The sequence below is a fragment of the Arachis ipaensis genome, chromosome B1 (genome assembly GCF_059453495.1).
Source record: "Arachis ipaensis isolate K30076 ecotype BB chromosome B1, ASM5945349v1, whole genome shotgun sequence".
Lineage (NCBI taxonomy): Eukaryota > Viridiplantae > Streptophyta > Magnoliopsida > Fabales > Fabaceae > Arachis > Arachis ipaensis.
The window spans coordinates 118,009,348-118,027,897 of NC_142436.1; the positions used below are offsets into that span (position 1 = coordinate 118,009,348).

The window sequence follows — 18,550 nt, forward strand, 5'->3', positions numbered from 1 at the left end:
GTTATTTTCAGATCCATATTGCTCTAGAAGACCAAGAGAAAACCACTTTTACATGCCCCTTTAGAACGTACGCATATAAAAGAATGCCTTTTGGTTTATGTAATGCACCGGCTACGTTTCAAAGGTGCATGATGAGTATCTTCTCGGATCTTCTTGAGCATTGTATGGAGGTATTTATGGATGATTTTAGTGTTTATGGTTATTCTTTTGACCTTTGTTTGGATAATCTTGCTAGAGTATTAGAAAGATGTGCTAGTTCAAACCTTGTGCTTAATTTTGAAAAATGTCACTTTATAGTAAAGCTAGGTATTGTTCTAGGTCATGTTGTTTCTAATACTGGTATATCTGTTGATCTCGCAAAGGTCGATGTTATTTCTGGTTTACCTTACCCCTCTTCTATGAGGGAAGTCCATTTTGTTCTTGGGCATGCAGGTTTCTACCGGCGTTTCATCAAGGACTTCAGTAAGGTTGCACTACCCCTTTCCCGTCTGCTGCAAAAAGACATAGAGTTTGACTTGAGTGATGATTGTATGGAAGCATTTGACAAGATGAAGATTGTCTTAACCCAAGCTCCTATTACGAGAGAGCCCGACTGGAGTAGGCCGTTCGAGATAATATGCGACGCATCTAACTATGCGGTAGGAGTGGCGCTGACTCAGCGCGAAGGTAAGGATACCTATGTCATAGCTTATGCTTCTAAGACATTAGATGATGCCCAGTCTAACTATACTACCACTGAAATGGAACTTTTAGCAATTGATTTTGCCTTGGATAAATTCCGGGCTTATTTACTTGGAACCAAAGTGGTAGTATATTCAGACCATGTGGCTTTGAAATACTTGCTAGCTAAGAAAGAGTCAAAAGCAAGGTTAATCCGCGGGATATTGTTATTGCAAGAGTTTGATTTAGAGATCAAAGATAGGAGTAGTTCTCAAAATTTAGTGGCGGACCACTTGAGTCGCCTAGAGTATATAAAAAGTGACTCCACTCCTATCAATGATGCATTCCCACTTGATAGCTTGCAAGCAATATCTGAGGTTGTTCCTTGATATGCACCCATAGTTAATTATTTGGTTAGTCGCACCTTCCCTCCACATTTTTCTAAACATCAAAAGGACAAGCTCAAGAGCGAGTCCAAGTATTACATATGGGATGACCCATATTTGTAGAGATGTGGTGCTGACCAAATAATTAGGAGGTGTGTCCCACAATCCGAAATCCAGTCTATATTGGAGGCGTGCTACTCTTCTGAAAGTGGTGGCCACTTTGGGCCTCAAAGAACTGCAAGAAAAATTTTAGACTGTGGATTTTGATGGCCCACACTCTTTAAGGATGCAAATCTTTTCTGTAATTCTTGCCACCAATGCCAAAGGTTTAGAAACATATCCAAGAGATATGAGATGCCCCAACAACTCATGTTGTTTTGTTAAAATTTTTATGTTTGGGGTATTGACTTCATGGGTCCCTTTCCAAACTCAAATGGTTTCTTATATATTCTGTTAGCTATTGATTATGTTTCTAAGTGGGTGGAAGCAATTCCTACCCGTACTGATGATGCTAACGTGATTGTCTCTTTTGTTAGGAATAATCTTATTTGTCGCTTTGGATCACCATGAGCAATCATGAGTGATCAAGACTCTCTTTTTTGTAACAAAAGAATGACAGGTTTGATAAAGAAACATGGTTGGGTTGAATAGTTGTTGCCATAGCGCTAAGCTCCTTCGCAGTCCATGCAGAAAGCCACAGCTCAGGCTCTTGACAATTCTCGAGGTCACCATGCTTTAGCTTCTGGAAGTACAACACCTGCAGGTATTGTATACACAACTTAATTTTTGGGATGCAAGGGTTAGTCAGATTACAATGCATTTTGAATTCAAAAGGTTACCAGCAAGTCAAACATGTAGCCCTCACAAGACTTGTTATTTTTACGTTGGTACTTCCTAATTGCTTGTTCTAACGATTTGAAAATATGCAACGACCAACGGTATCTCCCGTGATCAGATACATTAAGTATTGTATCAATGTGTCATGGCGAGATGACATGTTGCACAGTCAGACACAGAAACATCTTCAACACGAGTAGGATGAAATGCCTCCTGAACTCCATCCTATCATCTTTAGTATCCATAGCACACTAGTTAACAAAACACCTCAGCTGTATAGCTTTTAACCGGTGAAATCTTCTTTTTATTGAGACATGGGCAGCATTCCTGCCATCAAACGGTGGAAAGTCATCAACTGCAATATGAATGTGTATAAAATAGTGTAAAATGATCAGCGAAATAGGAAGAATAAAGGAAAAACCACAAAGACCGAAACCATTTTAACCAATTGAATATTGTGTAATAGATAAAAGTATACTCACCACCGGGCGAATTTCTAAAAACATGCTGGAATAGCTCGGGCCCAATGCGGATGATTCCATGATCTACACTCAGGGTGCTCATTTCAGTGTTGTAGGCCTTGGCCAACATCACCATTATGCCTTGTTTAACATTCCACTTTGGGACTAGCTTCAAGAAACCAAAACCAATTGCTTCTATCTCATCTAGCTTTGCTTGAGCCTGGTTTGTTTCCAGATCTTTGAACAAATTCGCGATGTAGCATGGTGAGCACCGTGTCTCTAATAATTTCTGTCAACATAAAATAAGACCTTCAAAAATAAACAAAATGCTAAAATAGAATGAAACACAAGTTTCTGAATGATGTAATACTGACTTTCCCATGTCTTGAAGTTGATTTCTTGCAACAGTCTAAAAATTATGTCTAGGTTCAAAGTTGTCTTTTCTTCCCCAAACTCAACTAAGTTAGTGGTACAAGAACATGATGAAATAAAGTTAATCGCTAAATAATTAAACAAAATACAATTCAGCCCCAAAGAATACTATGCTTCAGCTTTTTATTTTCTAGATTAACTCGGTCTCAAGTACAATGATAAGAAGACATACAGTAATTCAAAAACCACCTTTATTAATAAAAAAATTACTCTAATGCTAATGACACAAGTAACATATGAGTGTACATCAATATTATCAGGATTAGAATTACAACCATAGAAATTATGTTATTAGAGTTTAGATGAAGGAGAACTACGATACAGCACTTAACCAGATAATAGCAATTGTACCACAATGCACACATACTAAAAGAAAACTTATATCTTGAGGATGAAATCACAAGCGTTAATTGAAAAACAAGAAAATGTGTTTTTAAAACTAATTGTTTTTACTTTATTTAGTGAATTTATTTTATGCATGAAGCATTTATTAATTGGAAGGTTACTTTTATACTTCTTTTTTACTTTTAAGAAGCAAGACAATAAATAGAAACTTATAAACTGAATTGATTAACATGTCAACCTGCTCAAAAAAGTAAAAAGATTTAGTACTACTTACTGCTGTTGTGTGTATCATACTAAAACTTAGCACAAGACACAATAACCTATGCAAATTGTTCATACTTCAAACATGTATTTATTATATCTAGATCCAGCTTATTGATAAAAAATTATAAACAATGGTAGAAAGTAAACTAAACAAATAAGTAGCTAAAATATGCCTACGGTTCAAGTTAAATTGTAATTTTAAAAAGGAATGTGAAGACACATCTGAGGTAAAGTTTCCTAAATTAAGGTGATGAGGCTTACAGTGGCAAGTTAATGCTTCAAAGATAGCACATATATAGCTAGATATAGAAAAAAATGTACCATATTAAAGGAAATCGTCATAAGGCTCATCATCACTGTTTTAATTTATTATTTTTTCATGGGTAGTGAATAATTTAATAGGGATAGGCCCACAAATTGAAATATTGATGGGGTTGGGAGACATATATACTAAATTAAATATATTACTAAATTATTCAAAAGAACATTAAAACCAAAATATGGGAGAAAGGCAATAAAAAGGTTGAGAATGGCAATAATATTATATAGGACGGAACCACAAATATGTTACAAATTCCATAACACAGTCAAAATACGTCAAAAAAAAAATCATATCAACATAAGAGCTCTAAAGTAATTGATAATAGCATAAGAATCATGACAACAACATTTTTGTCAAATAATTGAGAATAGCATAAGAAACCATCTTAGTGTAGGGAACCATGTCAACAAAAAATCTCTTAATTCACCATTTCTAATTTTCTAAATAAAACATCTTGAAATATAAAATATTTTGAAAAAATTTGCAAAGATGTGATGATAAGAATTGAGAACGATGAGATCCACGGAGAGAGGCGTAGAAGACATGTAGCCAACGGTTGGCTCCAATGAGTTCGGAATCTCCAACAGGTATATTTATTAACTGATGACCAATTTTTCACTTATTCATACACTTACATGAAGTCAATTCTTTCATTACTAGAAGAGAAAATTTTACTAGCAAATGAAATTTTATGCTATTACCTTTGAGAATATATGCTATACAATTAATAGAGTACAAAACATAAGATAGATGTTAGTAATCTATTACTATATACTACGTCGTGATCCATGCTCTATAGAATCTAGTATAATAGAGAGTTTTTCTCATGACAGCAAGGATAATATCTAGTAGTAAATACTAATGACAACTGTAAACCAAACACACATACACTAAAATCAAGGGGAGGGGGATTGTGCAAAGATGAAAAGGGAAAACTTTACCTAATTTTATTATACATTTTATTTTGTTGGTAAAATATTTCAATAATTTTCGTTTGTAGCTAAGCTTACTCTTATTTAAAACAAATTTGAAACAGGTACAAAGTTATAACTGAAAAATTTTAAGCTATAGGCAAATGAAACAACGAATAAATATTAAAAAATTAATACCAATTGACTAATTATTCAGTGAATTATTATTCGATGCATGAAGCATTTATTAATAGAAATGTTACTTTTATCCTTCCTTTTTACTTTTAAAAAGTAAGACAATAAATAGAAACTTATAAACTGAATTGATTAACATGCCAACCTGCTCAAAGAAGCAAAAAGATTTAGTACTAGTTACTACTACTCTGTGTGTCATAATAAAACTTAGCACAAGATACAATAACCTATGCAAATTGTTCATACTTCAAACCTGTATTTATTATATCTAGATCCAGCTTATTGATAACAAATTATAAACAATGGTAGAAAGTAAACTAAACAAACAGGTAACTGAGATATGCCTACAGTTCAAGTTAAGTTGTAATTTTAAAAAGGAATGTGAAGACACATCTAAAGTAAATTTCCTTAAATTAAGGTGATGAGGCTCACAGTGGCAAGTTAATGCATCAACGATAGCACATATATAACTAGATATAGAAGAAAAAATGTACCATATCAAAGGGAATAGTCATAAGGCTCATCATCACTGTTTTAATTTGTTATTTTTTCATGGGTGGTGAATAATTTAACAGGGATAGGCTCCACAAATTAAACTATTTATGGGGTCGGGAGACATATATACTAAATTAAATATATTACTAAATTATTCAAAAGAATATTAAAACCAAAACATGGGAGAAAGGCAACAAAAAGGTTGAGAACGACAACAATATTATATAGGAGGGGACCACAAATACGTTCCAAATTCCATAACATAATCAAAATGCGTCAAAAAGAAACCATATCAACATAAGAGCTCCTAAGTAATTGATAACAATATAAGAATAATGACAACAACATTTTTTGTCAAATAGTTGCAGCGTTGCTATTGACTCCACAAGGCCAGAAGAGTTCAGCTGTAGCGTGTGTTGAGGCGGAGCTACGAAGCGGTGTTGGGTTGAAAGCTAGATGACTGGATGCACCTTTCAAGAACTTCCGATGGCAACATGCAGCGGCGACGGCATCACTTGGACAAATGTGGGAACGTTCTTGTTAGTGGCGCCATCTGATTTTCCGGCAGCGTTGACTCCATTGACAGCGGCGATCGACAAAGACAGCAATCCGGATTGCTATTCGGCGCTGAAAGTGGAGATGGGGGTTGGGCGAGTGTCTCAATGGTAAGAACACATGGATAAGGGGTAAATTAGGGTTAGAGTGGTAAACTAGTGATATTAAAATTAACTTGGGTTAATTTGGGATGTGGCTTTTTGAATTAAGTGGGCTTTGTGGTCCAACCCAATAAACATTGGCAAATATTGGCAGGTTCCGTGTTGGTAACGTAGTGAAATTGGAGTGAGTGAAACTGAGTTATTACAATAAGTAAGGTAAGGCTTTTATATACAAGAGTTAGAGTAGTTCACTATCACAACATAGATTATTTTTTAGGCAAAAAAATAAAAAGATTAAAGTCTGTCAAAAAAATAATTTTTGATATTATTTTAACTATAAATATATATTAATAAAAATTTTGTCAAAAATAGTATTTTTAACGTATAAGTAATTTGAAAAGAGCTTAATCTTTTTTTTTATAATTATTAGCTGTAAAAAATAATGTTAAAAAAATTATTTATTTTTGTCTTTATTGACCATAAAAATATCCAATAAATTTTTTTTTACAATTATTAACCGTAAAATATACTGTAGAGGTAAATACCAAATCGGTATTCGAAAGATTCTAACATTGACAAAATGGTACCTGAGTTTTGTTATTGACAAAATAGTTCTCGAACGATTTTAAAATTTGACAAGCGTGCCCCCAAGCTCGCCGGAGCACATTTCCAGCGAACATGATTCTGATGTGGCCAATGTGTTTTGATGACATGGCAACCCCCTACCCTAATCCCTCCCTCCCCAACGCACTTCCCCTCCCCCTCCCCAACGCACTTCCCCTTCCCCCTCCCCAACAGACTCTCCCCCTCCCCAACGTAGCTAGCTAAAAAACGTAGCTTTTGGTCCTAAAGAGCATCACTTGAAAAGCGCACCCTATTCTCAAACGCCAAAAACATAGCCTTTGATACAGAAAAGCATAGCCTTTGATAATAGATAATGATGATGTAGGCATACCCCACTAAAGTGTCTTCGAAGCCTAAAAAGCATAGCCTTAACCTAAGGCATCATAATTTTTTTTTCATTTTTGGCTACACTTTTCAAGTGTACCTGAATGGGTGATCTCTCTCTCTCTCTCTCTCTCTCTCTCTCTCTCTCTCTGCCCCTCCGCAACAATGCCGCTTCCACTGAGGACTGGCACATCTCAATGACAGCGGTTGGCGATGGTGGCTTCATCAGAAGAAGAAGAGTAGTTGCAGTGGGTGACAATAGAGCAAGTTAAGGGTCTACGAATATACACCAATTTTCTCTCTCACCACCACCAAACACACCTTCTCTCCGTCATTAACTCCCACAACTAGTTCACTCCCACCACCAACAACAACCAAGCCATGCTCTTCAGCCACTTCCCTCCCTGCGCCCACCACCTCTCCCATCTCATTTGCACCTCATCAGCCTCCATTCTCTCTCAGCCTCTACTCTCTAGAGAACCCTTCTTTGAATAGATGCCCCTTCACTCCGCTTTAATTCAAGTTCCAATTTTGCTAACATCCGGCTCCTTGGTTCTCATGTTAGGGGAAACTAGGTACCAATGGAAGCACGAGATTAATCGCAACATTGGATTTAAGCTCTAGCAAGGAAATGAATTGGAACAATTTAGAAGAATCTCCATTACTCTCAAAAAACTATGTCTTGATCCATGAACTGAATCGAATCCAACCAATCTAAATTGAACTGATCTATTATTTTAGTTTTGTATTGAGCTTTTGAAAAGGGAAAAAAGAGAGTGGAATAGATTCGATGATCTCTGGGAAGAGAGTGGCACTGTGCGGGTAGGATTTGAAGCTACATTGGGGAGGGAGGGGGGAATGCATGAGGGGGGGAAGGACTAGGATTGGGGGGTTTGCCCATGTCATCAAAACACGTTGACCACGTCAGCATCGTGTTCGCCGAAAATGTGCTCCGGTGAGTTCGGGGTCATGCTTGTCAAATTTTAAAATCTTTTAGGGACCATTTTGTCAATAACAAAAGTCAGGTATCATTTTGTTAGCGTTAGAATCTTTTGGGTACCGATTTGATATTTACTTCTATACTATATTATAGACATTTTTTGAAATTTTTTACCATAAAAAACTCAATCATATTTTTTTACATTCATTATTATAAAAGTTAAGGTTTTACTTATTATTGATTTTTAAATAAAAATAACTATAACAATAGACAAAACAAAAACTCCACCTCTATGACGTGAATATACTTTCACTTTCTCATATATAATCATCGTATAAAATTAAATAAGATCTTTGCAATTTTGATCATTGATCACAATTCAAAACTAGTACATAATAGCATTTCTTATGTAGCATTTAATAAGTATATCAATACTAATTAACACCAAGTACCAAAATCAATATTCAATACCATAATATCATATTAATGATTATTTTTTTTCTATGTATAGGGCTATATGAATCACAACTCAAACTCATTAAAGTCTGGAGTCATTAATCAAGTGAAGTAGGATTGTCATCACTTTGAATTATAGGCAACCTTCCATCCAATAGTTGCTCAAGTATTCTTGTCATATGATCTATCTTTTTCTTTAAATCTTTTACATCTGCTTTAGAGTCTTCATATCTTTTTCTGCACATTGAAGTTTTGTTTGAAGATTAGAAAATATGAATGATCTAGGACCCCATAACTATGTAGATATCACCCCAACCCCATAACCACGAACTCGTCTATGTCGTTCAGGTCCAAATACTTCCACCATCACCTCATGTTCATTCATCTCTAATGTTCCTGCATTTACTTGAGATGATAATTCCTTAAGTAAATCCTAAAAAAGATCAAATCAACTAAATAATATCAATAAGAATATACGTGAACATAAATATAAAAGAAAAATGCTTGCTGAGAAAATTATTCACATTAATTCAATTTCTTCGTTGCATAATATAAGTGCACGCATTTTAATTATTTTCATATGCATCAAAGATAACAACTCCTACTTCCCATAATTCTTTTAATTCTTCAATTAAAGGCCTTAGATATATATCTATTGCTTTTTCTAGAGATTTTGAATCCGATATAAGCAATGACAACATTAGATAAGGATCCTTCATGCATTTTCAAGGTGGCAAGTTATATGGAATAAGTACCACAGGCCAAACACTATATTTAGTACTCATATTTTCAAAGGGGTTAAACCCATCACTTGCTAATCCAAGCTTACATTTCTAAGTTCATTAGCAAAGGACTCATGCAACTCATTAAATGATTTCCATGCTTCTAAGTTAGTTGAATGATGTAAATACCCATCATCAATTCGCTTTGCGTCATGCCATCTCATATTAAATGATGTCTTCATAGAAATATATAACCTTTTAAGCCTTGGAGTTTTTCGAAAGTAACGGAAAACTTTTATAAGAATTTTTTTCCTTCTGTCTTTCTCCTCAAACTGTCACCTTGAGGTACCATAATGATCACAATTTTCTTTTTTATCACAATCTTTTCAGAATAGCATACAATCATTAATACAAGCATCTATTTTCTTATAATATTCCTAGCTTCATAGTAAGACATTGGTAGTGTTACCTCTTCTGAAAAGGAGTCATTCAATAACTCAAGTAACATAGAAAGTGATTGAGAAAGTATACGTAAACAATGCATATTGTGAACAATATGAACAACTGTTTAAAAAAAGAAGGTAAATTAATTCAGATTCTTAATTAATTAATTAATATTAAATTTTGAAACTTCAAAAATAAGGATTCACGTAACCCCATTGTCATTTATACGATTACTCCATTGCCGCTTACCATACACTTTTCATCTTCGGTCTACCACCACAAGTCGGTGTCATTGCCGGCGATAGCCGTCCAGATGCCACCGTTCCTCCTCACCCCATTCAGATGCAGCAGAATGCCGCTGTCCTCCTCTCCCCGCAGCCCGTGCAGATGTAACATAGCCACACCTGTGCGTTCCTGTCAACCTCCCGCCTCCATCTCTCCCATTCACGTGTATAGGAGCGCCGCCGCTACAGTTGTTGTCTTGCTATTTTTTTGCCACTCTTTTCTGGCGGCGACATTGCTACGGTGTTGCACCACCCTCTTAGAGTTGTTGTGGTGTCGTTATCGGCTACTGCCGTGCGAGTGATGCCATCGCACGTTCCCATGCACCACTGCGGCTGTATCCATCGAGTACATCCTGGATATAGTTCTTTCTCAGAATCATCCATAAGTTTGTAAAACTTCGCTGCATCTTCATTAGGTTCTTCTATATGCTCTTCATAAGGTTCTTATATATCCTTTTCTATATTCTTTTTATTAGGTTTTTCAATATCCTCTAATACATATCAAACTCCAAAATGATCCCTTAACAGGTTTTTCATGTCATCTTTAAATATATAATTATCCCTACTATCAAATAAACTTAAATAAGGTGACTCATCTTGTAGCGATTCACCATGGTAATACCAAATTGTATAATTTTTCACTATACCATGACTTAGAAGATCAAATTCTACTTGTTCACGAGATTTTCGAAGGCAATTATTATATTTAAAACATGGGCAATATATCTTATCAATGTTTGTATAACTAAAGACAATCTAAAAACTCTTTGACACCTCTCCTATATTGCAAAAGGGCTCTATTCTTAATTTGCATTCAATTCTTATCCATTGAATATATGACAAGTTTAACATATCTAAAAATAATATTAAAAATAAGCACCAAACAGAATAAATACTAAAAACCACAAACCTTAATGAAAAAAAAAAAGTTAAAACTCAAGTGTACTACAATAAAGTCCAAAAAATATATGTCACTTTGTCCATACCAAAAGTTAAAAATAATCAATAGAAATCAGTTGACCATATATAGGTTCATACAATTTGTTCATGAGAGCAATATAATTTTTTTTCTATTTGGATTAAAAAATAAATACAAGATTTTAATTATGTCTATTTGGAGTACATTATAATCTTTTTGAGAATAAAATATTGATGTGATGAGGGGGAAAAACCATCTGAATTTTATTTCTTCTTAATATTAGACACATGTATAAGCAAAGAACTCAAAAATTGTTTAGTTTTATGGAAAAATGATTCTAAAGGACCGTTAGGAAGATTTAATTATTAAAAAGGATCTTTAATATCAAAAATATTAAGAAGGACTAAATTTTTTTATAATATTTAAGAAAAAAAAATAAATCTTTTTATAAGGAGATAAATATATCCTTAACTATTTGTTTATTTATTTTTTATAATCTTTAATATATGTTGTTTGATTCTGAACGCTATATAAATATGTATGAATATTTACTTGGAATTAATTAGTTAATTAATTTATAAAAAATTACTCTAAAAGAACATTAAGAAGATTTAATTATTAAAATATTGATTCTTAACTATTTTTTATTTATTTTTTATAATTTTTTATATTAACAATTTTTATTTTTTTTTAAATTTTTGTAATTTTTATTATTTATTTATTTATTTATTTATTTATTTATTTATTTATTTATTACTTTTATGATCTTTTGTCATTTTTTTCTCATTAGATAAAGATCATAAAAATAAAAAAATGAATAAAAATAAATAAATAAATAATAAAAATCACTAAAATTTTAAGAGAAATAAAATTTATCAACATAAAGATTATAAAAAATAAATAAAAAAATAAAAAATATATTTATCTTCTTATAAAAAGATTTAATTCACCTTTTTAAATATTATAAAAAAATTTGATCCTTCTTAATAATTTTAGTATTAAAGATCTTTTTTAATAATTAAATCTTTCTAACGGTCATTTATAATAATTTTCCCTAGTTTTATTGCACCATAAGTATGAACTAAAAGCAGGCCTTGTAGTTGTAAATGATCCAAATTTTACTCACTTTTTTAACCGTTGAAATTTGAAAAACAATTGAAAATAATCTCTTCATGTAAGTTATATTTTTTTATAAAACAGAAATTGAACACTTCAGAACTATTATTTTCAACTGAAAATATGACCTCTAAGGTGACCCAAGATCACTATTTTAATGTACTAATTTTGAGCATAATCAGTTGAAAAAAGATTGCCTATTATATGTACTTAACATTGCCATCTATTATTGAAGAAAGAAAATCATGATGAGAACGCCCAGGTTATAAGATGAAAAGAACCAAACAAATAAAGACATATATGTCTGAACGAAATCACTTCAAACATGGAAAGAGTCAATTATACTTTCAAATGGTTAAAAAAAATTTAATTCTTTAAAAAATGATAAAAATTTAAAATACATATTCAAATAAGAAGTTGACTAAGAATTAAAAATTATAATAGCGACCAAACTGATTAAATATATACGACAAAGAGAATAAGAATCAATAAAGAGTAAGTGTAACACTTAATTTGGATTATCAGCTTAAGTTTAACATAATAACATTTTAAGAATACAATCACACTTTAAGTTTAACAAAGAATAAGCTTCAATAATAAAAAACACTTGCCTCAACTAATTGACCCTTATTTTATTAACAGCAATTTAAAAGTCATTGATAAAATTGTTTGACCTATAATAAGCAACAAAACAAATAAGGAATAGTCACTAAGAAAAATTCAAACTCTCAAAAGAGAATAAATACACACACGCAAAATCACTAATGAAAATTCAAACTCTCAAAGGAGAATAAATACACACGCATGCACGCACCATATACACACAAGTTTAATTACTCTGCAGGTTTCTATAATTTCATCAAATCTTGAATTAGGTCCTTATTATTTTTTTGTTTTCAATTATGTCCTATACCGTAATTCTTTTTTCAATTTAATTCCTGCCGTGACAAAAACGTTTGAAATAATAGAATATTCTGTTAAAAAAGAAATATTCTCACTATTAGGGTGGCATACTTAATTGAGAACACCTCTATATTTCTAAAATACCAAAAGAACCCTTGGCAATTTGTCCCAAAGTCAGAAAACCCTAACCTTAAGTTCTTCTCGGAACTCCCGTCTAGCTGCATTTCTCCTCTGTCACGTTTTGGTGTTGTCGTCCATCCGTTGGTCGTCATCCCTCTGTGTCGTCCACGGGTGCTCTACTCTGCTCTGCTCTACTCATGCCCTATCAGTGAATGACAAGAGCCCAATTCACCAACGGAGGCTGGGGATTTTTGAGGAGATGAAGTCTTGTGGTGTTATGCCAAATGCAGTTACTTTCACTACATTATTTCCCTCGCTTTTTGACTGGGAAGGCGGTGTAATACCCTACCACATAGAATCTTATGCTTAAATCATAAGATAGAGGTGGTAAGGTATTATGACCTCTAAAAAGTAAAATTATATATATAATATAGTTGAAAAAGATTTATATCTAGGAGTCTTTTTAAAGAAGGTTTAAAACAAAGCATAAGTAGAACAGCGCGTCGCTCACGTAAGCGTTAACGTAATGAAGTAGGATAAGAGAGTTTCAAGATATATATAACAAGGCTCCTGACCTGGCTCACGAAGTTAAAACCGAACAGAGCGTATAAACATATATACATATATACATGAGAATCCCAAAATGACCCAAAGCATAAAAATGACAATCTGTTTCTTCGAGTCAACCTTTCAGAGGGACAAACATAAGATACAAGGTAGAGAATCTATATACATATATAAATATAAACAAAATACGCCCCTAAGTCCTAAGAGTTCTTCGTTTCATCAGAATCTCCAGGATACAGAGTGGTGTTTCTCAACCTGCATCTGAAAAATCACAAATATTATATGGGATGAGAACCGGGGGTTCTCAGTATGGTTAAGGTGCCCAAATATATAATAAATAAGGTCCTGGGAAAGCCAGAGGCAATCCTAGAACGCCGACACCTAGATTATAAAACTTAAAGGACTAAAATAGAAACCATAAAATCAGGGTGAAACCACAGGCAAACAAACAAACAAGTCAAGCACATACAGAAAGCACATATAACAAGTAGGCAGTTAGCAATTAACATGAATAAACAATTAAGCAAGTCAAGACAATGCACAAACAAGCAAATCAAACATGTGCACATGATGCATGCCTGTCCTACGGCTGATGAGTCTCATCTGTCGGTTATAAAGCCCACCCGACATGTCCTGGTAGCTAACTATTAGATAGAATACCAAACACGGAGCAAGTGGGACAACGTCGCAACCCTTGCATCTTACCCACGTATGTGGAGCAGGGAACAACTTCACCCTGCCTCTTACCCAGGCAGTGTTACAGTTCTCGACCCGGAGCAAGTGGCGACAAAACACAGCCCTTGCGTCTTACCCGTAGCCTTGAATTTTCCCAGAGCAAGTGGATAACACCACTGCATCTTACCCGGCTTATTGACTCTTACCCGGAGCAAGTGGATAACACCACTGCATCTTACTTGGCATTCTCGCCTCTTACCCGGAGGCATATTACAATCAAATTCAAGTTCATTTTTATTATTATTCCAATTCATTAGTTCATCTTCATACCTTCTCAACATCTCTATACTTCCTTAACATATACTGGGAGCGAGTGGTCAGTGCCACCGCCTCTTACCCGGTCACCTCTATCTCAAACAATTCATTCCAATTCAATCACCATCATACCTTAACATCATCATTATCATCAACCCATATCTAACTCAATTGAAATTCACTATTATCATCATCATGATTACGTTAGCTCGGTCAACACTTCACAACCCGAAATCACCACTACTCAATCATAATTCGTCATTTTCCAAGCTTACTTCGCCCCCAAGCTACCTTTTCTTCCTAGCTTCATCTCATTACTAGGTATGCTACTAAGGTCTAGGGGTTAAAAGAGTAAAAATAGAGGTTTAGAAGTTTAAAATCATGTTTAAAATACTAAAATTCTATTTGCTAAAAAACAGCGGTCATGCGGACACGTGGGCCACGCGTACGCGTGGGAGTGCATTTTGCCCATCACGCGTACATATTATCTCTTCCGCGTACGCATACATGCCAAATAGAAATGCCCATCCGCGTATCGAGGGGTTCGTGTATGCATGCATTGCAGATTAGTCAAAAATGGCTAGGTCTGCAGAATTTCAGTTTTACATACGGAACTTCCGACGCGCATAACTTTCTCGTTTTAAAATATTTTTCATCCGTTTTTCAAACGGCATAAACTTAACGGATCTAATTTTCATATGAAATAAGTTGAAAACAATTTAGGGATCCGATAGCCGAGTTATGACTCTCCGAAATTTGGCCAAAAACTAGATTTTCTCAACAAACCTTAAACCTCTATTTTCACCAAAAATCAACTCAATACCAACACTCCTCTCATACAAACACCATCACAACATATCATTCTCAGCACCAAAATTTCCACATTCTACCACAGTCAACCATACCTCAAATATTACACAATCTCATGCATAAAAATCCTCAATTAACCAATAAGATTATCAATAATTCACCAGCTACTCATATTCATTCAAATTAACATGTCAATCATCATTACTCATCACTTAACATCATATTTTCATCATAAATAATAATCACCCAACAAACACTCAATCCATATCAACAATTATCTTCAAGAATACTAAACATTTAACACAATCATGCATTCCAACCTATCCTATGGTTATCTAGCCTAAGTTTTCACAAAACCTTATATACTATATACGAGAAACCAAAATTATACCTTGGCCGATTTCCCGATAAACCCAGAATACTTCATGCGTTCCCGCAGCACAAGCTTATCAACACAGCCCCTCACCGAGGAACCTAGCTTCCAAAATCGATCTTAAGCTCCCATATCCTCAAATTAATTCCACTTCTCAACCAATTTCTAATCTAACAACATAATTACCACTATAATTAACATAGAATTCTCTAACTCAATAATTCACAAGAAAATTGATGAAGCTTACCTTGTCCATAGCTCAAGTGAGCTAAACCAAACAAAATCCACAAACTAAGTCGAACATAAACACTAAAATTAAACAAGATTCAACATGGACACACATTGAATTTAGAAATTGGGAAGAAGAAAATCTAAAACTAGGAACTGGATTTCATACCTAATTAATAACTAGACTTTGTAGAGCTTGACGCGTTGGTCGTGTGGCCACAAACGGTGTGGTGATCGGAGTTTCGGATTGAAAGTTATGAAAGTTTGAAAATTGAGAAACTATGAAGTTATGGTTCTTGAGTTTGCTTCTTCATTTCAGCGTGTGTGGCTGAATGGAAGGGAGAAAGAAAGCTGAAACTCTTAAATGAGGATAAGGTGGGATGGGCCTTGGGCCCAATACGGGTCCGGTTCGTCCGGTTCGGCTCGATCGGCCCAATTTTGGGCCAAATTTTTTAAAATTAGTGTCAAAATTCTTATTTTAATTAGTTCTACCTCATTAAATTATAAAATTTATTTTTTAATATCTTAAATTAATAATTAATTTATTCGCTAATTATTTACTAATTTTTTAGGTTTTACAGGCGGCTGAGGCAAAGATGTGTTGTGAGAGATGGTGGATAGGTATATTGCTCCTAAGGATAATCCATCTTCATGAAGCTGCTGAGTTGCCAGTGTGAGTGCAGTGACTTGGACGCACCTTGGGATGTGTTGAAAGAGATGATAAGGTTGAGCATTGAAAAACTGGAGAGGAAAATCGGATGTTCTGATTGCATGTGTTGAAGGAGGTTCAAATGCCATGGGACTTTTCCATGAATTTGTCGATGACAAAGATGTTAGACTAATTGGCATGAAAGCTACTAGATTTGGCTTGGACAGTAGCAAGCATGCTGCTATATTAACAAAGGGAGAAGTTGGAGTTCTGCATGGAGCTATGAGTTATCTATTGTAGGATGATGATGGCCAAATTGTTGAACTAACTCAATTAGTACAAGGTAATTCATTTGACCCATATTGTGTTAAAAGTTTTCTTGTGTCAACTCAGGTTTGTATAATTGTGTCTCAAAAGAATTTTATGCAGCTTGGATTACCCTAGTGTAGAACCTGAACATAGCTTTTTGAAAGATATTGGGCGTGTCGAATATTGTAGCATCACTGATGAAGAAGCACTAGCTTGAAGGTATGATAACATGAGTTTCTTGCTTCATCTAAAAATTTCTTACACAACTATGTATGAAAAATATTTCTCTCTCTTTCCCCTTTTGCTTTGGCTTACTGTTAGTTTATTAGTTGAACTTATTTCATATGAGAATGCTAATTCATTTTTTGGTCACTTGTTCCGAACATATATTACTATTATTTTAGTAATCTTGTCTTGTCTATTACTATTATTTTGGTCTGTTAAGAAATTTGCCCTAGTTACATAATTTAGTCCGTCTTATTTTTCTTTTTTGATTTTAGAGTTGAGAAGTATTACAGGATTATATCTTGATCCTAATTAGTTTTTTTAGAAATCAAGAATTGTTCTTTATTCTGATCCAAAATTGCTATTCCTTTTGAGTAACTCTATAGTCCCATGTATCATAATAAATGATATTACTTTCTTTTATACAATTTTATTATATAAAACTGAAATATTTTTGAGAAAGTGGGAAAGAAGAAAAAACGAGAAAGAAGAGAAATTTAAGTGAAATATGAATTTATTTTAGGTGAAAGCAGGGATATATAGGTAATTTCACATTTTAATAATTTTTTTTACGTTTAACGTTAATAGGGACTAAATTAAAAAAAATTACGGTATAGAGACCCAATTAAAAAGAAAAAAGTCTAAAGACCTAATTGAAAATTTGATAAAATTATAAGAACCTGTAGAATAATTAAACCATATATATATTCAGGTTCTCAAAGTAAAGCTAAATACTCTTATTTGATGTGAGCCTTTGGTGTAGGAGAAAGAACAAATATGTGGTGTGTAAAAATTAAAAAGAAAAAATATGAAGAATTAAAATTCAAATGAGATAGAACATAATATGAATAGAACTCTGAAACAAAACAAACAATAGCATTGTATCACCAAGTCATATAGTTATTTTTTTCTCATTTTTTATTATGAATAAAAAATAAAAAAAACAAACAGAAAAGAGAGCATATAATACTATAATAGTAGCATATATATGTCAGATGAGAGAGGCATTCTATTATATATGTATATAAGAGTGTATCATGTGGTGGTTACCACATTTATCCAAATCTTCTAAACAAAAATTTAACAAATAGAAAAAGGTGTATTATTACCAAATACTTTTGACCTTTTTTTTTTTGAGAAATAAGATATCAGCCCAAATGCTTGAAATATGACGAACAACACAAAATAGAGTAAAAACTTTACTAAAATTACCGATCAATTTACACAATTAGATATGAGAAACAAATTGAAGCCAAAAAGCTGACAGAGCTGGCATTGAACGCCAGTCAAAGCACACTCTTTGGGTGCCTGAATCCCACTCAAGAACCCTCTAGCCCAGAACCAAAGGAAATCACAAAGACTATAGAGGTTCCTTTGAATGCACTTCTGCAGTGCATAAGTTCTGATGACTACTCATCCTCAAGTGAGGATGAAGACAATAGGGAAGAGCAAGTTGTTCATTTTCTAGGAGCTCTAATGAAGCTGAATGCTAAGCTATTTGGTACAAAGCCCCTGGAGAAAGAACCTCCACTGCTTACCAAAGAACTCCATGCTTTGGTTCAGCAAGAGCTACCTCAGAAGCT

At 33.8% G+C, this 18,550-nt stretch overlaps 1 pseudogene; it reads left to right on the forward strand.

Annotated features, from left to right (window-relative positions):
* Window positions 1-7,125: 7,125 nt before the first annotated feature.
* On the forward strand, window positions 7,126-7,605 carry LOC148578081 (uncharacterized; annotated as a pseudogene).
* Window positions 7,606-18,550: the final 10,945 nt, after the last annotated feature.